General features: G+C 36.7%; 1 long non-coding RNA gene, 2 other non-coding genes and 1 pseudogene across 3 annotated transcripts in view; 1 reads left to right on the forward strand and 3 right to left on the reverse strand.

The window, feature by feature from the left end:
* LOC140525486 (uncharacterized) overlaps window positions 1-19215 on the forward strand; it is a 37779-nt gene extending 18564 nt beyond the window's left edge. Inside the window, exon 2 of the long non-coding RNA XR_011974046.1 lies at window positions 16896-19215. This is a non-coding gene — a long non-coding RNA (uncharacterized lncRNA). The remainder of the gene's footprint in view (window positions 1-16895) is intronic.
* LOC140525484 (MARVEL domain-containing protein 2-like) lies at window positions 6428-16896 on the reverse strand (annotated as a pseudogene).
* On the reverse strand, window positions 9171-9272 carry LOC140530522 (U6 spliceosomal RNA). Its single transcript, XR_011975960.1, has one exon. It is a non-coding gene; the product is annotated as a U6 spliceosomal RNA (small nuclear RNA).
* Window positions 9968-10072, reverse strand: LOC140530539 (U6 spliceosomal RNA). The gene has a single exon (XR_011975976.1). It is a non-coding gene; the product is annotated as a U6 spliceosomal RNA (small nuclear RNA).
* Window positions 19216-26729: the final 7514 nt, after the last annotated feature.

Below are 26729 nucleotides of genomic sequence, written 5' to 3' on the forward strand. Positions count from 1 at the left end.
GTATATGGCATGCAAGGATCTGAAAAGGGGGCTCAAGGTGGGAAGGAGCCCTTCCTCTTGCAAGCCTGGTCCAGATTCTTGGGAAAGCCATCTGAATCAGATGCCATCTTCTTCAGGCCCTTACAGAACCAAAAGGCAAGGACTATTATGGGCTCAGATATCCACTCAGGAATAGGCACAGTCTTTAGATGATCCAGGAGTCCATACCCATAAGTAAGCAACTGTGGAAGTAGTCATTAAGACCTGGAAGGGACTTTTAGAAGACATATGGATTTACAATTGAGAAAAAATTCCTTGTATCAATCTTTGGATCAGAGTTTCTGGTCAGCATAGTATAGGCACATAGAGATGATCCAGTTTCTCAGCCATAAAAGTTCAAATAATACAATAAAATTTTTTCTCACAGTTCCTATAATTGCATAATTACATCAAGTCAGGTGCAGATTAAACTGCCTAGAGGGCTGCAATGTTAATGGGATAATAAGATCTTCCCCTCCCATTAATAGGCCTCACTTGAAGCCCATTGAGGCCTTCCCCCAAGGCTCCTTGCCTGAGAAGGAGCATGCATAGGGGGAGGCTTGCTTATAAGAAGGCTTCCATACCTTTTGGTACTAAGTAGATTAGGCACTGAGTCATGAGAGTTGTGATACCTTCTGGCTCTGAGAAGTATACATGTATTTATACATATTCTGGTTTGGGGGTTCACTCATGAGAAGGATATTTTAATTTCCAGGTGGAGAATCTGAGTAGTCATATGTTCAGAACCCCTGGACTGCTCAGATGTTGTCTGTGCTCCCTCAATCCAGTGATGTATGTAAAGTGTATATCAATATTGCTTTACTCAGACAGTGGGAGCCCTGTCTGTTGGTCTTTGTGCTAATTTCTCTGCTTGTATTTTCTATATGCACTTCTTTCTCTGCAATGAAAAGTAGGATTGTTAACCCCTTTAAAGTTGTCTTTCCTTTATAAAGCAGATCAAAAGAACCTGTGCTAACAGGTCATCCTGGGTGTGCTAGGGTGCTTGCTGCTATTAAGGGCTCACAATGGATTAGTTTTGAGGAGGGAGATTTACATGTAACCAAAGTAACCAAAAAAAACCTTAAACATAAACTTTGCAAAGCAATACAATCATTATTACCAATGTTAACTAATATCAAGTCTCCTTGTATTCTAGTAACCAGTTCTCAATGTCCATTTAATCAGTACTTTTTGAGTCCCAGATGTCTCATCTACTCTCTAGATATTTTTTTCTGGAAAATAGGCTTTATTCTTAGGACAGCTCAACAAGGAGTTCTGCTTCTCTGGCTTCAAATTCAGAAGTTCCTAGATGATTCCGATTTAGTATCATTTAGTACAATCACTTGAATTTGATTCTCCAATTTTGAAACTTAAGAAAATTTCAATTTACATGCCATTTGCTGCTTCTGTCTTTACCCTAATACTCTACCTGATATAAGAATTTATTTTTATTTTGAGAGTCCAACCAAAAATGATATCTTCTGCCTTTTAAAATGATCAGAAAGATAGTTTAATTGTGGGAAAATAAATTTACTTTCTTTATCTTTATCCATACAAAACATATATAAAACTCAATTTTAAGAACTTATTACACAAACGTGCTCAAAGCCTGAATTTCCATGATAGATAAATTTTGGAAGCCAATTATATATCTGTATATAGTTCTTAGAGAAAACTTTTCTCAAAATTAACTATTCCATTTAATTAGAAAACTATCACACTACATCTTTGTCTTATTACTTTGTCTAATCATTTCCCCCTGAGGAGGTTATCATACCTATATTATTATTTGACCATAAATATAGGTATTTGTAAGATATTCATACTTGCATCCTGTTATAACTCAGAGATGGTCCAGCATCAATCTGCTATTTAATAAATTTAGTATTTTACTTACAGAACTTCTTGATTATAGGAATTTACCATAAAAGGAAAAAGAGAGAAATAGTTGTGACACTGTTGTATCTCATAGTAGTGTGGCAAAACTTCCTTAGCTGTATTGGATTCCAGGCATGAGTCATATCTGACAGCCAATCATGTAGTCACAAAAAATTAAAAGCAAGGCTCAGGATTAAACAGGTGGGGAATTTTTCCTTTTCAGAAAGGAAACAGCACAATGGGGAAATGGAGTCAAGAGATCCTAGCTAGGTTGTATCTGAGGTTATCCCTTAAACTTTTCCCAGGTATAGGCATCCACCTTTAGCAGTTTCCAGACTGCAGAACATGCCATTTCGTACCATTGGCTTCATGACAATTCAGACAATCATCCCTGTAATCAAAGCTCAAAACAATAGCAAATTACGGTCCCATAAAATCTTGAATAACTAGTTCCAATAATCAGAGTTTTAGGTGGGTTCAGCTTTCAAGGATCCCATATCCTAGATAAGTATTGACTATAATTTCACATTAGTCACAGTAAGAGATTCATCAAAGAAAAATACTACTGCACTCAGAATCCTTTTAAACAATGGGAACATCTTCAAAGTGAATCTTAAGTATTTTGCATACATTTCTACACATGTTCTAATTCCAGATTAAATAACAAATATGCACAAAATCAGATTTTCCATTAAGATAACACAAGGTAGCTCATAAGTTACTACTCTTCACTAACATAACTGTCTGTACTGAAATCCTATTCCCTAAAACAACAACAAAAAAGAGGTTCCTGACTTTCACCCTCACTTAATAGATTTATGTCGTTGCTTCACAAGCTTGTTTATCCTTCACTAATTATACTCATCATTCTGAAAGAATAAGATACTTCAGGAATTGAATCTTATGCATATATGTTTAAACATGAATTTAACTCTGGCTTAGGCCATGGAATGACTACAAATTCAGATCAAACTGCAGGATCTCTCCCACTTAAATTTCATTACAGTAATCTAGCAATAAATTGGGTTACAAATGAAATTTTATTAGGTTTTCTAAAAAATCACAACAAAAGATTTTTATAAAACATTTTTTCCTAAAAGAATTCCCTTTCTTAGAAGCAGTTTACATGTTAAAAGGAATAATCACTAAATTTTTATGAAGTAAATTAGTCAGAAAACTAAAATGATAGATATTTCTCTTTTCAAGGAAAATAAAATCTTTAATTTGAAAGCACAAATAAATCTTTCAAATTAGAATTTATCAAAATTAAGTTGTATAAAATGTCTTTAAGTAACACGTAAATCTGCAAAGTACTATAAGAAACTAATTTCCTAGTTACTGTAAAATTCCTAGTTATGACTTCCTTCTAGTCAAAAAGGTGTTTGTAATGGGGAAGAGGATTCAAAAACATACCCAATTCAATTAGCCTTATCAAAATAACAAAGTTTATGAGGCCTTAAAAATTTATGCAGTATCTTTTCTTCCCTTTGTCTTTAAAAGTATCACTAGAAACTAAGAGAATAAATTACATTCTGGAATGTCACAGAGATAGTGAATATGGTAGTTCACAAATATCTGAATTAACATCCACACACATACATATGTATGTATACACACACACACACATATATACACACATGTGTAAATTTGTGCATGTATATGTATGTGTGTGTATGTATCCTTATGAAGCAGGCTTGAAAATCACACCCCCTATATTACACAACAATTCCCATTTACTCAGGAGGAATTCCACAACACAGAAAATTTGCACAGAGTTGATAAGAATTCTAAATGAAATTTCCTCTTAAATATAGACAAAACTTGGAAGTTTGTGATTTTCTTAAATTGTTGGCATGGTTGCCTTTCATTCTTGAAAAGGACTAAAATGTCATCGCTATGTTAGAGTCAAGTTACAATGCCTCTAACTGTGCTGATCACACCAATACAAAGTAAGAATGCTCTACCATAGGCTGGTCACAAATAGTCCATGTGAACATTTGGGATAGATTCTCTAAATTCGTACATCTCATGTTTCTTTTGAGTTACTTCAGTTCTTCTTTGCTCAGAGACCATAGCACTTTCTCTGATGAGATCATGCCATGCTATGCCAGTGTCTCCCATATCAAACAATCAATTCCAAAATTCTTAAGAGAGATCTTGAGAGGGTCCTTGTATCACTTCTTCTGATCACCATGTGAACACCTGCCCTGTGTGAGTTCTCCATAAAATAGTCAATTATGTAAGTGCGTATTTGGCATTCAAATGTGGCCATCCTTTTATAGTTTCCCTCTCCGCCATAGAGTTTCAATGCTTGACAGTTGAATTCAAGAAAGAACCTCAGTGTCTAGTATCTTATCCTGCCAGGTCAACTTCAGAATCTTCCTAAGACAATTCAAATGGAAACGATTCAGTTTCTTGGCATAGCTCTGGTATATTGTCCAGGTTTCACAGGCATACAACAATGAGATCAGCACAATGGTTCTGTAGAGTCAGTTTGGTAGTCAGTCTAATACCTCTTCTCTCCCACACTTTCCTTCAGAGTCTACCAAACACTGAACTAGCTCTGGCAATGTGTGTGTCAACCTTATAATCAATGTGTACATCCCTAGAAAGTATATTGCCAAGGTAAGTGAACTTATCCATCACACTCAAAATTTCTCCATTTGCTGTGGGTGCTGTGGTGCTGGCTGATGGAGCACCTATTTTTTCTTGATATTAATTGTTAGACCAAAATTAGCACAGGCAGCAAAGAATTGATCCATATTTTGATGTATCTCAGCTTCACAGGTTACATTGAGTGCACAATCATCTGCAAACACCAATACTCCCTCCACTTTGGTCATGGCCTATAGCCTTTTCAAGTTGAAGACTTTATCATTAAATACCATGTGCTAACTGACATATACATACACACACACGCACACATATATATACACACATACCTATACACATAGATGAATATAGATATACACACACTCATACACATACACAGTTGGGTATAGAAATTCATCTTACACAACAGGATAGTAGAAGTTACTATCAGTGTGGTAGCTGAACTTGATGCATTTCCTCACTGAAGGCACTTGGCAACATGGCTGAAAACAACATGCTAAAAAGCATGGGAGAAAGCGCATAGCCTTGTTTCATTCTATTGGTGACTGAGAAAGTACAAGAGTATCATCCATTATACAGAACCCTGGGAAGCATGCTGCTATGAAATTGATGTACAATAATTGATGAACTCCTGGCAACCAAACTGTAATATAATTTTCCATAAGCCCTCATAGCTGACAGTATCAAAGGCCTTGGTCAGATCTACAAATAATGTGGACAGACCTCCATTCTGCTTTTGGCATTTTTCCTGAAATTGTCAGACAGCATATACCATATCAACTGTTCCTCAGCCCTTTCTGAAGCCACACCGGCTCTCTGGTAGATAACCATCTTTCAAGTGAAGGATCAGCCCATTAAGGAGGACTTTGGCAAGAATCTGGACAGTCATGACTAAGAGAAAGACTTCCCTGTGAACAATCTATTTCCTTTACCTTTGCAGAGATAGACAGTGGAGGCATCCTTGAACTCCTGGGGGATAAATTCATCTTGCCATATAACCTTAAAATTTCAGTCAGCTTCTGTGTGAGCAATGGACCTCCTCCCTCCCCACCTTGTAAATCTCAGTTGGAACAGAATCAGCATGAGGTGCTTTGCTACATGAAATGAGCCTAATGATATTCAAAACTCCTTCACTTGGAACTTCAGCTAGGGAAGGATTGACTTTAATCTGAGGTAAATTATCATTGACTTCAGCATTGATTAATGATTGTCTGTTGGAAGTGTTCAGCCCGTCTCTCTAGGACTATGTCCTTATCACTAATCAATGTGGTTCCATCAGCACTGAGTAGCTGAGTTACACCATTGGTCCTTGACCCACAAATAGACTTCAGAGCATCATAAAAGTGCTTTGGATTGTTATCATCAGCATAAAACTGAATTTCATCTGCCTTCTTACTGAGCCAAGAGTGCTGCATCTCTCTAAGATTTGTTTGTACTTTACTCTTGATGAAATTATATGCTGCTTTCTTAGAGAGGGATGAAGTGTCCTGTTGATAAACCCAGTGGAATTCTCATTTTTCATTTAGCAGCTATTGAATTTCCCCATCATCTTTGTCAAACAAGTCTTGATGTTTGCAAGTGTTCTAACCCAGAGAAGCAAATGCAGTGCTGTACATCAAATTTCTGGAAGCTGCCCACTCATTTTCTGCTCCATTATTGCCAATTGTGTGTGGGTTCCACTTTCCTTCCAAGTTAGCAGTAAACTGTTCCCACTCTAAGAAGAGCTCTAATCTGTTGAAATTAATTTTTCTGTTAGTCATTTTGCCTTGGGACTACTGCTTTATTGAATGTGAATATTTAGCTTGAAGATAAGTCTATGATCAGTCCAGCACTCTGCACCACATGTAGCTTTTGTTACTCTCACATCCTGTCTATCTCTTCTCTTTACAATTATATAGCCTATTTAAAAAATATTTTATTTTTCTCCAGTTACATGTGAAAACAATTTTTAACATTCATTTTTTAAAACTTTGAGTTCCAAATTCTGTCCCTTTTTATCTTTCCTCCCTTCTCCATCACTGAGAAGGCAAGCAGTTCAATATAGGTTATACACATGTAGTCATGCAAAACATATCCATAATAGTCATGCTGTGAAAGAAAACATAGACAAAAAAATCTCAAGAAAAATAGAGTTTAAAAAAGTATGCTTCAATCTGTATTCAGATACTGTCAATTCTTTCTCTGTGGAAGGATAGTATTTTTCATCATAAGTCCTTCCAAGTTGTCTTGGATGGCTATGTTCCTAAGAATAGTTAAGTCATTCACAGCTGATCATCCTACAGTATTGCTATTAGTTTGTACACAGTACATTTCACTTTACATCAGCCCATACAAGTCTTTCCAGATTTTTCTCAGAGCATCCTGCTCAGCATTTCTTATAGCACAATAGTATTCCATCATAATCACATACCAAAATTTGTCCAGCCATTCCCCAGTTGATGGGTATCCCCTCAATTTATAATTATTTGCCTCCAGAAATGAGCTGCTATAAATATTTTTGTATATATAGGTCCTTTTCCTTTTGTTTTTATCTCTTTTTGGGATACGGACCTATCCAGTAATGGTATTGCTAGCTCAAAAGGTATGCATGGTTTTATAACCCTTTGGACATAGTTCCAAATCACTCTACATAATGAATGTGTGTCAATTCACAGCTCCACTAATAGTGCATTAATGTCTCATTTTTCCCACATCCCCTCCAACATTTGTCATTTACATTTTCTGTCCTATTAGCCAATCTAATGGGCAAGAGGTAGTACCTCAGAATTGTTTTAACTTGCATTTCTCCAATGAATGGTGAGTTAGAGTATCATATAGCTATAGATAGCTTTGATTACTTTACCTGAAAACTGATCACATCTTTTCATCAGTTATCAACTGGCTCTTATTTTTATAAATTTGACTCAGTTCTCTATATGTTTGAGAAATAAGAAAAAAAAAAACTTGATCAGAGAAACTTCCTTCAAAATTTTTGTACAGTTATTATTACCAACTGTATTTCACTCTGTCCTATTTCTCTCATTTATTCTATTCTCTCTCTCCTTTCACCCTGTCCCTCCTCAAAAGTCCTTTGCTTCAGACTACCCTCTCTCCCAATCTCCATTCCCTTCTATCACCCAACACCATTTTCTCTTATCCCCTTCCCCTCCTACTTTCCTGTAGGTTAAGATATATTTCTTTTACTTCTTAAATTCTTAAAGAATTTTAAAAATTCTTTCCTGTTCCTGTCTATATTCTGAGTGATGTGGCAGTCTGCTCATGGCTGCATCCAACTCATCAAATTTTCTGAGGACTTCTTGGATTTCAGCAAGAAAACTGGTCTTTGAACACAGCTTTATAACATTCTTGTTCATCATTTGACTGAATCACATGGTACTTCACTACATAATTTGGCATTACTATGGGTTTAGGAATGTGTCCAGGTGGGATGTATCCACTAAGCAGGTCAGGTTTTTATTTTTGTTATTCTCAGCTCTTTGAAATAAACTTACAAGTCTCTTTGTCTCTTATCACTGCTGGGCACTTCATGAATTGTTCTTTTAGATGCAATGCAGGGTTCACTTATCCTCTGTGTTTCCTTGCTGCCTCCATAACTTTAAGCAAACTATGGCACTAATGAAATAAACAATCATTGTGACAAACAAAAATATCATTGCTGCCATCTGTCCTCCTTCTACTTGGCAAAATGATGCAGTTACTGCTGTATTAAATAAAGGGTAATAGCAGAGTTCACTCCATAGACTATGGCTGCAGACATATAAAATAAAGAAAGCGACATTAATTCCAGACTCAGTTAAAGGCCACCAACTAGAGTCCAAAAGGATGGTCTGATAATATATGGATATGCTAAGAACTAGAACAATAATGGTTATAATCCAAGCTAGCCCAGCAAAAACAAGTATAAAGGGGGTTTGGGAGACACTGTAGTAGTGGCCCCATACATGCTGCCCAGGTTACCACTGCCCATACCATACGGCTGTGAATATCCAAACAGGTTGTACCATTCATTATCTTTATGCATATAAAGATATGCATATAGGCTGTGACACAGGCAAAGACACCTACCCCTAAAAGCAGCTCCACAACACCAAGGATTCTCAGCAGTCCTGCCCATGACTTCATGTACGAGTATCTCTGGTTGTACTCTCCCACCTTCTCACTATAAGTCAGAGCTGTTTTTATGTGTTGTCTTATGGATCCATATGAATCTTGAGGGAGCATAAGTTTCCCTGGATCCTTTGTACGGATCTTTATGGTCACTGGGGTAATAACTCAACACCATCAGAAATATACCGAATGTCAGATGCAGGTCTGTCTCATTCTGGATCACTCCTGTTCCCTTTGAAGAAGTTCTTCCAAGACTGTGGAACAAACCTTTTTACAGGTTTGATATCTGGAGCTAGAACTGGTTCTTCTGGGTCACTTGAATTAAAGGCTTGGCCAAATGGTAGCTGTAAGGGGAGAGGTAGAAGCAGCAAAGGATCTGCACTCACAGCTAATTCACTGTCTCTGAGACTCTCAAGTGTTCTCATTGTACCATCTTGATAGGAGGATTCTACTGGAACACCATCATAAACCCTGCCTGGGTTCCTAGATCTCTCAGATATCACACCATTTGATGACATTTGTGATTCTTACTCCTATTTCAGAAAGTTAGTTACAAAAATATGGAATGCTTCACAAATTGCCTGTCATTCTTGCACAAGGGCCATGCTAATCTTCTCTGTACCATTCCAATTTTAGTATATGTGCTGCTAAAACACATCATTAATATGCTGAAGCTACATCTTCAAACCACCTTACATACTTTCGTAATAGGCAAATGAAATTTTCAAATGAAAATTTGCTATTATAGCAAATATTAGTATTATCATTGTTACCTGTTTGTAACTAAATGCACCTCACTAAATAGTTCAAATCAGCTAATTTTTTTAACCACATCCTTTTAAAAACCTAATTCATATATAACAAAATCCAGATTAAAAAGTACTTTGTCTAACACCATTTCTGTTTTATGGTTTCTCAAATTTTACAATATAAAAAAATCTAGAAATACAATAATAACACAAACAATAAATTTCAGGTGACATCAATGGCATTTCCAAATCATCACATATAGAAATCATTGGTGTATTAAATTAAGGGTAATAGCAGAGTCCACCCCAGTTAGTATCGTTGACATAGACTATGGCTGCAGACATATACAAAATGAAGAAAGCAACATTAATTCCAAACTCAGTTAAAGGCAACTAACTAGAGTCCAAAAGAATAGTCTGATAATACATGGACATGCCAAGACCTAGAACAATAATGGTTATAATCCAAGCTAAGCCAACAACAAGGGAGTTTTGATAGGAGTCTACTGGAACACCATCATCTGGGTTCCTAGATCTTTCAGACACCACACCATTTGATAACATATGTGATTTTTACTTCTATTTCAGAAAATTAAAGTTACAAAATTATGGAATGCTTCACAAATTTGCATGGCATCTTTGTTCAGGGACCATGGTAATCTTCTCTGTAGCTTTCTAATTTTAGTATATGTGCATTTTAAAGTGACATTTAAGTGGCATTTTGAAACCACTTTAAAATGATCAGGCATGGAAAAATTACATTAAAGAAATAATAATAGTAATAATGTAATGCTTAGTATATGCCATTTACTGTGTTAAGCACTTTATAATAATTGTATCATTATGATCTCACAATAACAACCATTATTATTTTTCTTTTTACAAATCAGGAAACTAGGGTAAAGAGAGATAAAAATAACTTGCTTAATCAATCTGAGATGTGAGTGGTTAACAGAGAAACATAAGCTGGTTTGTGTACTGAGGTACACTCTTGATTCTAGGGAAGGTAGTGGGGAAGGCAAAGGGGTTTACCTAGTTCTCCAAAGTCTCAGGAGTTTTCCTCTGCAATCTTAAAATGATTAATTTACAAACTCCTTAATGATTAATCTCCAATTAATCTCCAGAATCTGCTAAGATATTTTTAACAGTTCTACAATTTTAATTATCTAACTTTTTATGTAGCTCCTAACTTGGCCAATGTTGGAATCATAGAGAAAAGGTCTTACAGACTTTTCCTTTTTTAAAAAATAATCTAATCTCCCATGGAAAGCTTAAGGTGCAAATTTATAAAGTTACTCAATCTTTCCTAGTGTTCCAACTACAGCCTTTAGAAGTTCTGACTAGCTGCATTTTAAATCTTTCAAGCTAACAGAATCTAGTCGACAGTGCAAACATGACAGAGACATAGACATAGACAAATTGACACGACAAATACATATAAATCTAATTTTAGAATGATAGGTGGAGAGGAAGTCCAAAAATTTGGAGGGCATTATTAGAAACCCCACCACCAACAGGCTGTCAATTCTCTGAGGAAAGAGGGGTGGGGAATTTGCAAAGATCCAAGACTGAAAAGGTTGCCCCTGTATCCACCAAGTGGTGATGGGGTGACCCTTTATTACCATGGACACCTCTCCTAGGTGAGAGAGGGGAAAAAGGGGGCAGATGGGAATTAGATCTCACAAATTTTCCTCAGAGCACCCCTAAGGTTGCAGATTTAAAGGGACAGGTCCCAATGGAGTTAAGTTCAGGGATCTGGTCTGTAGGCAAAGTGGACTGCAACTGTCAAAAGGAAGAGGGCGACGAGTAGGGTAAAGAGGCAATAGTGGGAAGAGAAAGGCAGGCTGGGGCTATTGGGCAAGGTGGGGAGGGTGGGGGAAAAAAAGATTAGACTTGCTGAAGCTGAAGTGGCTTTATGAGTGTTAAAGGAAGAAGCTTCTGCCTTACGTTCTTGCTCTGCCATTTCAGCAAACCAGTGGTGGAAATATTTCCACTCTTTTCTAGACATATTGTTGGCTTTTAAACTTAATTTGTTTTTAAGGGCTGAATTACAGAGGATATCTGAATATACAGAGGTTACAGAAGACTCAGTAAGTGGTCTTTGCCCCCAGAGCCTACTTAGGGAGAAACTGTGCATGGCAACAAAGAGGCAGAGTATAATGATAGGAGCAGGGGATAGAGAAGGAACTTACAACCCCCACTTTCATCCTCATCCCCATCATGGCATGAACTTTAAGGAGAATAAGTCCTGAGGGTGCCCAGTTCCAACACTGTCAGGGCAAGAATCCAGTCTCCAGTCACTGTCCTATGTGAGTCACGACACCAAAATTGTCAAACTGCGGAATTTGTTCTAAGAAAAACAAACAGAGCGAGGTTATATGTGCGTATTTATTTCTCTCAAAGCAGGCAGACATGCATGCATAACATGCATGGGAGTTCATTTGGAAATGAGCTCACTTTGGGGCCAGGCTACACAGATTATATACCCAAAGAGCAAGGAAGTTCTCCCTCCTCCCTGACTCAGGGAGCCTGTCTTTTGTCAGTCAAAATTATAGTTTCCATAGAACAAGAGAGTGTCTGGTTTCTGTCAGCCATAAACAAGGGGATGTCAAAAATATGACAGTTGTCATAACAGGATAGTACCCATAAAACAAGAGAAGAGAAATACCATTAATCAAGACAGTGTTCAGTTCAAGGTGCCTGGTCCTTATCAATCATAAACAGAAGAATGCTCCCAGTCAGCTTAATACTTGGGTTCACTTTTCAAAGGGGCTCAAAGGGGCCAAATATCAAATGTATTTTGCATTTTTCTAACAACAATTATTCTAGTAAGAGAACCCATCTCACAAATGAGACCATATAATTTAATTTTAAGACAAAAACTTCAATCAAGTCAAATTAGAGTTTACATACTCAAATGATATTTAGAACTTTAATTTTTTCTCCAAGAGCTGTAAGCTGTCTACACCTCAAAATATAGAGCCCATGACTTTCAGTTAGTAAACATTATAACTTGGTAGGGTACTGTCTAAAGTTGCTAATAGGTATTTTCTCTAAAAGTTTTCTCAAATTCTTATCCCAATGGAATCAAAACTTTCTCTAATCTCTTTCCAAATTCCAAACCCTTTCCCATTTAAATCTCCATTCATGTAGTTAGTACATAACTGACTTCAACTGCTTTAGCTTTCTCCCTTCCTTTTTATAACTCTCTAGTGGACTTAGATTAAAGTTTACTAATTTACCTAAATGATTAAATTCTGCTGAATCATTTCAAACTAGTTTCCACAAGCCAGGAGAAAAAGAAAGAGAAAGGAGAAAAAAAAATTATTTCCTTCCTTTTCTTAGCTGTCTTTATCTCCAACTTGACCAGAGTTGTGAAAGCAGAAAGGATGAACCTCACAGGTTTCCTCATCTCCCACTTTAAGTCTGATCAAAAGTCAGTGAGAATAAATCTCTCTTTAACATTACCGAAAACTGGGTGTTTGCATCCATTTGCGGGGAGGGAGCTTCATGTTGTGACTGCTTCTTTACCTCTCTGCTGTCACTCATACTGCTGGGATTTTCTGTAAAATCTCTTAAAAGATCCTTCCCATTACAGAAAAAGCTAGTTTCACCCCTTAATCTCTAGTTGTATGAGAATGAGGGCAGTTTCAGCTTTTAAAGTCCCCCTCAACCATTTTGTCTAGATCTTTAAATCTTGATGTGAATCTAACTGACTACAGTCTCCAAGGTTCCATCCTTTATCTGGACAAATTTTCTCTTCTCCCCCCTGCCCCCAGCTTTCCCAGTTCCTAATAAGTGGTGAAACTCAACAGAGAAAACCTAGTTTTGTCTTCTCTCAAGTTTTGGTCACTTGTCTACCTAGGAATTTAAGTTCATATAGGGATCTAGAGGGACTAGCTTCCTAATTTAATTGCTAGCCCCTTCAGATCCCTATATGAACTTGAATACCAGTATTCCCTTGCAGATGAGGGGGACACTCACATACTGGCAAGCACCTTACTCACACTAACTTTTGTGTGTGGGCTTCCTTTGTATTTGGGCCCTATTTCTCCTTCTCCTACCTGAGTTTAGGGAGTTAAATTCTCCAATTACTGCATAGCTGACTGACCACCAGGAATATGCTCTTGCCTCCAATGGGACAAATGCTCAGTTTGCTGGCTACAGGATTAGGATAGAATTCCCTAATGAGCACTCCCTGGGTGAAATGTCCTCTAGATTGCACTTGTCAAATTATTAAAAGAAAATCTTTGTTTGGGCCTTCCCCTCAATAATGAGGCAAACTCAGGTAGAGAAAATTAAAAGGAGTTTATTAAGCATCTCAAGGAAACATCTTGGCATTGTGAGCTGCCAAACAACAAATTCAAACCACAAACTGTTTTTATAGACAAATTTCATAATATGGGAAAGACAATCCTGATTGGTGGCAATTTCTAAAAAGGGATGGGATAGTATCTCTCAACTCCTCCCTCATTGCTACATCATAGGGAAATAAAATTAGAGATAAGGATATGGAATGAAGTGGCTTTGGGGACTTGCAGGTACTACAAAGGGCAAGAGGATGGGATCAAAGCACATGCCTCCTTTCCCTACAGGCTGCCTGGCATGTACCCAGAAGACAAGCAAGACTGGAAACAATGGGGTCACTTGGACTGGCACAAATTTTAATACCATAACCCCCAAATTAGAGTTGTCCAGTAATGGCCCTAAATTATAGAAGATCCTTCAGAATAGTGATGTCAAACTCAAGTAGAAATGGGGACCACTAAACTATATGTAAGAAGCCCTGCATGCTGTACATTGACTTAGAAAGCCACATATTAATATATATATAATATTATATACTATTGTATTTTTATTTATTTTGTTAAATATTTCCTACTTACATTTTAATCTGGTTCAGCACCAGGAAATGTGGCCAGGAAATGTGGCCACAATGCTGTCGGTAGGCTGTGTGTATGATACTTCTGCTCTAGAAGACCTTCAGGACCTTGCCATGAAGGGGTGGGGTTTAGTAAGAGCAATATCTGAAATATCTAGATTCATTTCCATTTTTTTCTGAAATGGTATTAAAACTATTCTTGATACTTAACTGACTCATGGCAATAAGGCTGGGACCACTGGTATAGATTTCTGGTGGCCTAAATATAAAAGTCAGTTGATAGGTTGCCTTTCATAAGGCTTCACCAGTCCCAACATGTTCAACAAAGAAGCAGGGAAGTTTTCTTCAAATGAATCAATGTTTTATCCTTGTTAAATATATTTTCCATGGTATGAGTGTCAATTGCTGGAAGGTCTATGAGTGTCTTATGTCATTCAAATTCTGAACCTGAAACTAATGAATTATGTAAATAGGATTTCAGGTAAGATATTAAGCTTGAATAATTTGTGAAGATAAGGAAACAAATGAAATAATCAAATGAAAGAGTAGTAAGAGAAGTGGATCCAAGTGAGGGCCCTGCAGAGCAACCATATTAAGAGGCAACAGATGATGATCTAGGAAGATGAAAACGAATGGTCAGACAGAAGAGAGAAAAACTTATACAAAAAGACACAGAGAAATCAAGTAGGAGAAGTACTTAACACATAAAAAGTCGTAGGAAACCTTGGAGAAAACAGTTACAGTACAGTAGCGGAATGAGAAACCCATTTGTAGAGGGCTGAAAAGTGGTAGTGATCAGTAGAGAAAGGCAATATAGACAATTCTTTTTAGGAATTTGGTAGTGAGAGAGAGGAGAGAGATAAGATTATAATTTGAGGAGAGAGTCAAGTAAAGATTTTTAGTCCAGAGACATTCCTTTGATTTGTTCTTTTGTCAGAACTGCACCACAGTTTTTTCACTAAAAGGAAAATAGTTTTGTTTCCTCATCTAGACAGCTCTATAAGGCTGAAGGAATGGGATAAAAAAAGGGAACCGTCATTCAAGAAATTCTGGATGCCTACTTTTGCTCAGCCCTGCTAAGAGGATAAGAAAACATCCACACTCTGGCCAGGGCAAAAAAAAAATTAATGATGAACCATCAAGTTATCAGACATTTATCAAGTACCTACTATGTGCCAGGTACTGTGCTAAAAGCACTGGAGATACAAAGAAAAGCGAAGTACCATCCTGCTCTTGAGGAGCTCACAGTCTAACAGATATCATGCAAACAACTAAGTGTAAACAAGATAAAAACAGGCTAAATTGGAGATTTATTTATTTTTCTAAAGTGAAGACAATGGCATTAAGGAGAATTGGATAGTCTTGTAAAAGGAGGGATTTCAGCTGAGGCTTAAAGGAAGCCAAGATGGAAGGGAGAGAATTTCAATTTAGGGATGGTCAATGAAAAGGCATAGGAGTTAGGAGATAGAGTATCTTATGAGAGGAATATCAAGGAGGCCAGTGTCACTGCATAGCAGAATACATGGGGGTAGGGAGTGGGGCTGATGGAGGTAGGTGTAGAGTGAGGAAAATAAAGTCTAAGTTTTCAGTATCAGGCACTTTCTATCCCATTCCACCAATTCCAATCCCCAAAAGTGTTAAATATTTTTCACCTGCTATATTGCATAATACAACATGACAATTTCCATCTCTTTCTGAGTAGAAGGTGGTTCAAGGTTCCAGCTAAGGAGGAAATGACATGTAAAATGTTTGGAAATACCAGTACTTTTTAGGAACATCTGGCATCAGCCCCACAGATAGGTACTGTTGTTCACTCAAGGCAAAGTGAAGGGCATTTGATACTTGTAACACTCAAATAATCTTCCATTTTAGCTTCCCCAAAATAATTTGAGCAGATCAAATGCATGAAATTATTCTCAGACCATCAACAGGATGCTAAATTAGTTTGCAGACATATTAATGATCTTTTTCAAAACCTTTTTGATTAAATGAATATGTTTATTGTAAAATTAACCTTCTCTTTATGCCTCAGTTTCCTCATCTATATAATGGTAATTTAAATGGGAAGATTTTTCCCATTCATTAATAGACCCATATGACCTGCCTGGGTCACATGGAAGTCTGAGTCACATGCAGCCTGTGGTGGAAGAATTTTGCTGAATGGGTGGAGCAGGAAGGGGTGGAGCAGGAAGTGAGTCAGACCAGTCAGATCTGGGAGAGAGAAAGCAGGCAGCTGGCTATGTGGCATTTTGCTTGAGGGTATTTATTTGTGGGAAGGCCTGATAACCTGTATAGACTTTTTGATTACTATGATGGATTTCTTTGTTGCTGTGAAGGATTTGGCTTTCTCATGTTGGGATTTGGCTTTCTGGTATCTGAATAAATGTTTTTTTTTTCTGCTTTCTATATGGAAAGTCTTTTATACTTTGCAATTCAAAACTATGCCGGCATATTCATAGTCACCATTGCTGCTGTGAATATTGCTTTGGTGATACACAGGGGTAATAATAGAATCTACTTCCAGGATTGTTATGAAGATTAAAAGGGATAATATTTGTAAGGTACTTTGCAAAATATAAATTCTAGCTATTATTATTTTAAAGTATGTTTATATACAAACTCAGGATTTCTTGTTATTCTTTCATTAGATTGTTGCCACTTGTAAACTGTCTCATCACATCCCCAGTCTCCTGCATCTAACAGGTTAACATCTTTCATAATAACTCAATCATTTGTTGTCTTTATCTAGATCTTTCCTTGTTTAGCACTAGGGAACATTTCAAACTGTGGTGGTCAGATAAATTATTTGTCCTCCCACTGGGAATATACATGCCAAGTAGACAGTTTTAGAGGGACATTGATACATCATATTTTCATGAAATTTCATTTTTGTTAGCTCCATGTCGCTAAGATGTTTGTAGCAATACTGTGTCATTCCAAATTACCTGTGGCCTTGTCTACTTCAAAGATGTCATATGTAACTTTTTATCAAATACTTTACAAAAAACCACTTATTTATAATGTTCATACAGACTTTTATCCTTGGAAAATTGTATGCAATTCTAAAAGTGTACATCCAACACACATCACTAAGACCTCAGTTTCATTATTAAAATCAAGAATATTATATTAGGGGGCTTAGCATGGTATTCTCAAACTCTTTGGACTCTCTTTAATCAAAGATCTAATTAGTCTCTCTTGAATAGAGGATTTAATCGATCTCAAAGAGGGACATTAATTCTCCAAAGAAGGAAAAAAAATGTTAGCTAGATTAATAGTATCAGACTAATGTGGTAGTGCCTTGTTTGTAGCAACCAAATTGAATGTTTCTTGCTTACTCTTGACCAAACAAGTGTGAATGCTTTTTTGTTAACTAAATGAAGTGTTCTTTTTTTATTTACTAGTGAGTGGCTAGACCAAAAGAGGGGCAACTAGATGGTCCAGTGCACAGAGATTTGGACCTGGAGTCAGGAAGACCTGAGTTCAAATCCAGTCAGAGATGCTAGGTATGTGACCCTGGGTAAATCACTAAACTGTTTGCCTCAGTTTCTTCATATGTAAAATGAACTAGGGAAAGAAATGGTAAATCACTTCAGTGTTTGTACCAAGAAAACCCCCAAAAGTCAGATAACTGAGCAACAACAAAGACTAAAAGAGGGAGCCCTTTGAGAGAAGTCAGTTTCATGAATCTACAGACATAAACAATGATTTCTTTTTTTAAAAAATAATTATGAAAACTCCTATCTGAAACTTTATGCTTTTCTTGTCATGACTGTGACCTATCTTTTCTTTTTATCATCACTATAAAATATGAGTTGGAAATTTCTGAGTAGGGAAGGTTTTTTCTGATTTAGTAGGAGGAACTCTGCTGAGTTTCCAAGCAGAATACTTACACATTAAATAAAAATGTGTCTGACAGATTTGGCTAAAGTGCCAGAACAGATTGCTCTTCTTCTATAGTTCTTGGAGGCTTTTTCAGTAACCTAAAGCTTAATAGAAGTTCTAGGCTGCTTCTCTTTGTAAACAAACAACCCAGAGCAACCAAAAGTCCTCTGGAAGTCTCTAGGATGATATTTTAGTGCAGAGTTTCATTTGGGCTCACAGAATGTAACTGTCTTAGGTACCTGAAACTAAATACTAAGTCACAGTTGCTAAGTCAAAAGATACTTTACCTGTAAAAGAGTTGCACAAGAGATAGCATCTCTTGCCACAAACTCAGATTCTTCTGTAGGGCTTCTTTTATATAGAAAAGCAACAAAAGTAAATGAAGTACTCTATTCAGATTAGCTATTTTGAGGATTACAAGATACTTTTACTATCAGTATACAGAAATTCATGGGAGTTAATATTTTCATAATTAAGAAATCTGCTTTAACAGAATGGATACAGGTGATATAGGGCATGGACAACCAACTACAGGTAAGAAATATCTGTTCAAATAGAATATAGGGAGTTTCTTGCACAAACATATTTTATTGCTCCTCAAAATTATGTGATCCATTTCATTTAAAAAAATTTTACATTTATCTTTATATAAATATGATTACAATTTATTCCACTTTAGGAGCATATTATAATCATATTAATATAATGAAAGGATGTTGTAGTATTGCTTTCTTATAAACTAAATTCCCTTTCAAATACAAGACCTCATTGTGTCTATTATTTGTAATTCAAATGACAGTTTAAAATGATTTTTCATTGTAGTAGTATTATACTAGCATATATTATTCAGTCAAAAGTTACCAATAGTGTTTATCTCTTATATTTATTCTTACAATGAAATAATGAAACATCATTATACACTTGCCCTTATCAATGGAATTTCCTACGTGAGGGAAAAGGGAGAGACATAGCAGTATCAGTACTGTTCCTTAGTTCTATTTCATTTCAGGTATGAGTCATGGTCAATAGCCATTCACACAGAAAGGCTCATCATGAGCCACAGAATATCCCAGCCAGGCTCAGATGTTCCTCAGGTGGGGAAATGTCTAGGTTACCAAGATGGGAAAACAAAGTCAAGAGGATTCTACCTTCACCTTTGCAAGGTCATTCCCTCAACTTTCCCAGAGACATACATCCACCTGTAGCGGTCCTCAGACTGCAGAAGCACATAGCATTTCCCTTGAAGAATGGACTAGTGGTCTTGTGAGAGGTCAGACACTCATGCGTGATATCAAAACTTAAAATAGCAGCAGATTAACATCCAAGAGACTTTTCTTCAAACAGCAAAATTTCACTAATCACAGCTTGGAGCTAGGTTAGTGTCATTATGTTAGAACTTGAATAATTCCATTATTAACATCTAAGGAGAAAATAAAATCTCTAAATTTAAAATCTGTTGTTACTACATAGGCTTTAACATGTTATTTCATTACAGATCACTTATAGCAGGCACAGTAATCTTCAGAAGCAATAGGCAAAGAGCCTCCCAGATATTCCCATTTTGGTTTAGTTTCTTAGATTTCAATTTTAGCAGAAGGGTTAGATAAGAACTCACAACCTCTGATGAGTAGAAAAGTTAAGAAATGAATTCACCCATAAAATGGAAACCGATAGCAAAATGGATTACAAATCAGAATCTAATAACATATTGTATACTAGGAAACATATTTAAGAATGAAATATACACACAGAGTTAAAATGGAGGGTTGGAGTAGAATTTACTATGCTTCAGCTGATGCAAAAAAGATATTTCTTTTCTAGTGATAAGAGATGAAGAAAGCTGGAGTACTTCATCATATCAGCTCCTCTTACAACAACTCTGTATTAACTGTAAAGAAGGTAGGTGACATCTGAAGTTTATAGTGGAAGCTAGGGAAGCTTAGAGTGAACTAGACAAATCTGCTGTGCCCGTCATTATGGCTGTTTCTGATGTCTTCAATGTTGTAGAGCAGGTAATCCAGGCTCAGGGTGAGTGGTTTAGACTTATCAACTTTGACAACTTTTTTTCCTCTATTACTATAGCTGAGACTGTTTAGTAGCAGTTTGCTTTCAACTGAGAAGTCGAATATAATTTTGCTGTCTTTCCCCATGAAAGAAATAGCTTAGATCTTCCTCAGTTGGCAGGCTTCCTTTTGAGATGGTTTGGACAACTCTTTCCTTTCTTTCGGGGGACCAAAGAGTCGTATTGTTGGGAGATATCTTGCTTTCTAATAGCATGAAAGAGGTGAAACTGTCATTATATAACTATGGCAAGTTTGTATTTCCTTGGAAAAAAGGGAATCCCTTAACTGACTTAGTGGTAATTCTGAAGCCACTGATGAAGGGAGAGAGTCTTTATTTACTCCATTGGAGAAAGAGAGTGGCCTCTCAACAAAGGTCTCTAAGAAGGCTAAGATTTTGTATCATTCCTCTGATGTGGTTCTCAGGGAGGTTTTGGCAGGTAATCCAGGGAACATCAAACAGGGAAATACTGAATGGTGTGGTAATATTGGGAGACCCTCATTATCAAATTAAATGCTGGGACAGGTTACATGCAAGGAATTTATGACCTCTTAACCACTTTACTACAGATGATCCTGTTGCATGATAAAAAATTCTGACTGTGCTGAAAATGTCATCATCTGTGTTAAGGTTCTGATATTCCTCATGCCTTTCCTGCTCATTGTCACCACTTTACATCAGGAGAATCTGTGACTATATTGGAGGTCTCATCATTCCAGGTATTCCTGGTATTGCTTTGGCTCTTGACTCATCATCACCACATTGTAATTGGAGACTCACTGTGAACTTTAAAATATCACTATCAACTACCACATGGACCAGATTGCTGAGATCTGACACTTGCTCTTTCTGAACAGGGGGCAAGTAATTCTAGGTTTCCTGACTTTTCTTGTCCAATATTTCTTCTTTGTTCTTCTTCTTTAGAGTGATGGTGACAGGGAGGAGGAATAAGAGATATCTGTAGTTTTTTCGTCTTTTTCTGTTCCCTTTAATACTGCCTATAGAAAGAGAATGGTCCAGTTCTCAAAGCTTTTCAATGTTGGAGGTCACCTAGAAGATTCTTAGGACCTTGTCACCATGGAGGCAAAGTTCCAGAGTTCTTGCTGTTAAAGTTTTCCATAAAAGGAGACAGTGCTGCCCTGTGGACCTGATTGGACCTGGCCTCACGTGACACAGTTTCTTGATCATCTAAAGGCATAAAAACTTCACTCCCATGCAGTCAGCGCTCTTCTGACTTGGTAGATGGTTGAAGACAACATGAATTGCAATACCCTGTCCTGACGTGATGTGTTTCCATATGGAAATGAGAACCATGTCTACAGAAGCTACGTGTATATACTTGCTGTTTGAACAAAGTAACCTTCTTTTGCTAAATGTTCAGTGAAAGCAATGAGTGCTTCATTTTATCCAAAATCAAACCTGACCTAACAGGATACTGCTATTAGGTCCAAACCTAACACAAGTGAGTCATATCTTTATGTGATGTCTTTCAAAAACAAACTCATCATATAATATCAGAATGTTTTTACCCTTCCCTAACTGATTTTCTACACCACTCTCAAGAATAGCTCTTCCATATTATTGTGCTATAAGAAATGACAAGCAGAATGATTTCAGAAAAACCTGTACTTACAAGAACTGAAGCAAAGTGAAGTGAGCAGAACCAGAACATTGTACACAGTAACAGCAGTACTGTATGATGAAAAACTATCAACAACTTAGCTCTTCTCGGCAATGAGATGATCTAAGACAATCCCGAAGGACTCCTGATGAAGTATGCTATCTGCCTCCAGACAAAGAACTGATGGCATCTGAATACAGACTGAAACATGCTATTTTCTTTCCTCTCCCTCTCTCCCTTTCCTTTTTTTCTTTCCTTTAATTCTTTTTTTATTCAAGTCTTCTTGTACAAAATTACTAATATGGAAATGTTTTACATGACTGAACTTGTATAAACTATATTGGATTGCTTATTGTCTCAGGGAGGGGGAAAGGAAGGCAGGGATAGAATTTGAAACTCAAAACTATAAAAGAAGGTTCAAAATTATTTTAACATGTAATTGGAGGAAATAAAATGATATAATAAAACAACAAAAAAATAGCGATTACAAACTTTTTCTTCCCTCCTCAATAGTCCCACAAAACTCTTTTCAGTGAAGGTAGACTGGGAAAAAAAACTGAGGCCATTCTTTGAAAACTCCCTTTTCTACCTTCATTCTCATCTGACAACTCCTTTACACCATCTTACTATTTCCTCTTGTATTCCAGGTTCTGATGAAGAGCTGATCTTTCTCTTCTCTGAGGGCAACCACTTTACATACATGCACCTTTGATCCAGAATGCCCCACTATTTCCCACCCCTTCTCTAATCTTCATTCTTTCCCTCTGTTCATTCCCTGATACCTACACATTTTCACATCCTTAAAAAACCTTCACCAGATCCACATGGTCTTTTCTACTGTCCCATATCCCTCCTTCCTTTTTCAGCCAAACTGTTTATAAAGCCATCTACACCTGATGCCTCCATTGTTAACTCCACTCTCTCATTCTCTCTGTAATACAGCTTCCAAGCTCATCACTTATTGGAATGCTCTCTCTAAAGTTATCAATGATCTCTTAATTGACAATTGTGAAATTCCTTTCTTCACACTCCTCATTCTTTTTGAATTCTCTGCAAGCCTTTAAGACTGTGGATCCCCTTCTCCTCTCTGAGTTTTTATGACTCTGGCTTTGGCTCTCCTGCCTGCCTGATGTGTCCCAGTTTCCTTTGAGGAAGCATCATCTATGCTACAACTACTAATCTTGGGTGTACCTCAAAGCTTTTTCTTGGGTTTTTTTCTCTTTTTCCTTTGTACATTTTTCACCATCTCTATGCAGATGTATATCAAACACTGGTATCTCTCCTGAACTGTAATCCCATATCACTGCTGCCTATCCAACATTTCCAACTAGATGTCCCAGAGAAATCTAAAACTCAATATGCCTCAAACAGAACTCATTACCTTTCAAATTTGCACCAGAAATTTAGAAGACTTTTAGGGCAGAATGTTAAAATGTCATATGAAATCATTGAAATTGGTTTTTTAGTTAAATTTTCTATTACAAGAGAAGGTTCAATTAGGACGGGAGAAGATTCTTCTATAGAAACTACTGTAATGTAAAAACAAAAGCCATGAAATATATTTTAAAAAATTATATGTAAAAATCTGGCTTCATTTTTATTGCATGATAAGGCAGCAGTTATAATTAGTGAAAATAGGAAACAATTATTGTATAAAGGCTCAATTAAGAAAAAGAGGAAACTATCACTGCCCATTTAGCCATAATGATCTGAAAGATTGCAGATAAGACTTTATTAGGGGGAAAGTGAGTGACTTCATTATAGAAATAAGTCATTAGAAGTGATGTATCTGAAAAATAGAGAAGGTAGAAAGAGGAAGCTTCTAAAATCTGAAAATCAGGGCTTGCCAATAGTAGCTAAGTCCAACAGCAGCCTAATTGGACTTCCAGTGAAGGACAAGATCACAGGCATGTTGCTTAGACCCAAACATTAATCAGGAATTTGCAGTTTTTATATCATGAAGCCAATGAGCAGATTTTGCCCATATCACACTGAAAGCTTGGAGATCCCTGATCTGAACTGACCCTAAGGTCCTGGAATAACATGTCACTTGATACTCAAAGAAAGCAGAAGAAGAGCTTTTGTCCCAAGAGGACAAAATCTTACCTCATACATTTTCCTTAGAAGTGTATAGAGCCTGACTCAAATATAAAGTCCAAAGTCAATAAGTAGCCTGGAAGAATGAGCTATTACAATGACAGGGTAACCTAAAATATAAACTCAGAACAAGAGAATGACTCTAACATATCTACAAGCAAAGAAAAATACAGTTTAGGCATAAGTCCAATTGGAATTCTTAGAAGAAATAAAAAAAGAATTTTTTTTTAAAGAGCTCTAACAGTGATTTTAAAAACCAAATGAGAGCAGTAGAGGAAAACATGGAGAAAGAAATGAGAGCATGGGAAGAAAGAGATAGAAAGAGAATTAATAGTTTAGAATAAACGACACCTTACCCAAAGGGGAAAAGACTGTTTGAAAACTGGAATCAACCACATAGAAGCTAGTAGGAGGAGGGAAGGAAGGAAACAAAGAAAAAAGGAAAGAAGGAAATAAGCATTTATTACGCATCCACTATGTGCCAGGCCCTGTACTAAGGACTTTGCAAATATCTCATTTGATACTCAAAATAATCCTTAGTGGTAGATAATATTATCCCTATTTTACAACTGAAACAGGGGAAAAAGAGATTAAGTAACCTTGATTTGAACTGAATTCTTCCTGACTCCAATCAATTAATCTACATTTATTAAGTGCTTATTATGTGCCAGGGAACACTTTTTTCCTCAATTTTTATTCTTTAATACAAGGAATGGTTCTCCATATTTGAAATGAAGGTAGTATAAAAATAAGACATGTATACACCTATCAGACTGGCTAACATAACAAAACAGGAAAATGATAAATATGGGAAAAGATGTGGGAAAAGTGGAGCACTAATGAGTTGTTGGTTGAATTGTGAACAGATCCAATCATTCTGGAGAACAATTTGGAACTATGCCCAAAAGGCTATAAAATTGTGCATACCCTTTGTCCCAGCAATATCACTTCTAGGCCTGTATCCCAAAGAGATCATAAAAAGGGGGAAAGGACCCACATACACAAAAATATTTATAGCATCTCTTTTTATGGTGGCAAAGAACTGGAAATTAAGAGGATGTCCATCAACTAGGGAATGGCTGAACAAATTGTGGTGTATGAATGCAAAGGAATACTATTGTGCTATAAGAAATGATAAGCCAGGTGAACTTCAGAAAAACCTGGACTTATGTGAACTTATCCTGAGTGAAATGATCAGAATCAGAAGAACACTGCACACAGTAAGAGCTACTTTGTGTGATGTCTAACTGATAGCTTTTCTCAGTAATGCAAAGATCTAAGACAACTCCAAAAGACTCATGATGGAAAATGCTATTTACATCCAGACAAAGAACTCTGGAGTCTGAATGCAGATGGAAGCATACTATTTGCTCTCCTTTTCTTTTGTTGTTTTGTTTTGTTTCTTCTTTCTCATGGCTTTTCCCATGGTTCTAATTCTTCATTACACCATGACTAATGTGTAAATATGTTTAATATGAATGTATAAGTAAAGCCTATATCAGGTTGCATGCCACCTTGGGAAGGAGGGGGAAAAGTTTAAAACTAAAAATAAACTGTTAATTAAATTAATTATTAAAAAAAAAATAAAGTCACACAGAGCTGGCCACGGTACTCTCTAGCTCAAGAAGTTAAAAACAAAATAAGAGATGTAAATTAAAATCTTTTGAAAAGCTGAGGAGTTAAAAGTGCAGAGCATTTCAGCAGAAGAGAATTCAAGAGAAGCCATTATCAGAATTATAGGAACTCAAATGGTAGATATGCTGTATGGGTTTCCATAGTATTGGTACTTGTTGGCATAGTCAGGCTAAGAAAGCTTCTGCTCATTGGCTAAGAGAAGACTGAATGGGAAGAGAAGACTACAGAAAACTTCACAGTTATTTTCTGCGAAGCCTGGTGCAGAAGATTGCACAGTTGTTTCATACCTATTCGATGAGAATACTGATTGAAGAATCTCCAGTGGGTACCGCACAGGGTATATAAAGTAACCCTTAAAACAGCTGACCTTCTGAACTATGGAGAATTAGCAAAAACAGTACCTAATGGAGAAAGCAACACCTGGAAGAAAGTAGCAGAAAGTTGACAGCAGTAAAAGGTATTAGCAGCTTTGCAGTGTTCAGTTCCTTTCACGAATATACTCTGGTTACAAGACTTCTCTATGTGTATATCCCTTTGTGCAGATGTCCAGGTCACATGTGTTACCCATATATGAATACTCTATACGTGATCCCTAAAAAGAGCTACTTTTTCCACATTTGTGGAAAAGTTTAATGTGGGAGTTTAATGGGGAGGGGTAATTTTCTTATGATGAGGATTATATCCTCATCAGATTTCTCTGATGTCATGGTCCTCTTCAAAAACGAAGAATGAACACAACCTATGAGTAGACCTAGCTGCCTGAATGGGGACCCAGCTACCTGGATAACTCAGCTTATCCTCTCTCAATCTCTTCCTCTTCTCCTCCTTCTCCTCTACAAAAGAAAGCAAATTTTGATGTCCAGAAGCTTCCCAATTAACCTACCCTCAGTCCAGACCATCAGTCTGATCTAAACTCTCTTCTAGTCTATGCTAACATAAATATTTGCCACAGTGTAGACATTCCTCTTTGAGAAAGGGGAATTAGTCCTGCAGTACTTTGCCCTGACCGTAATGCATCTCAAATACTATGTTTATATGCACAAAGAGTTACAAAACTGTGCCTATGCTGTGATCTAGAAATACTATTACTAGGTCTGTAACACAAAGATATCAAAAAAAAAGGAAAAGGAATCATATGTATAAAGTATTTTTGTAGTTCTCTTTGCAGTGGCAAAGAATCAGA

This window comes from Notamacropus eugenii, chromosome 2 (assembly GCF_028372415.1).
Source record: "Notamacropus eugenii isolate mMacEug1 chromosome 2, mMacEug1.pri_v2, whole genome shotgun sequence".
In the NCBI taxonomy this organism is placed as follows: domain Eukaryota; kingdom Metazoa; phylum Chordata; class Mammalia; order Diprotodontia; family Macropodidae; genus Notamacropus; species Notamacropus eugenii.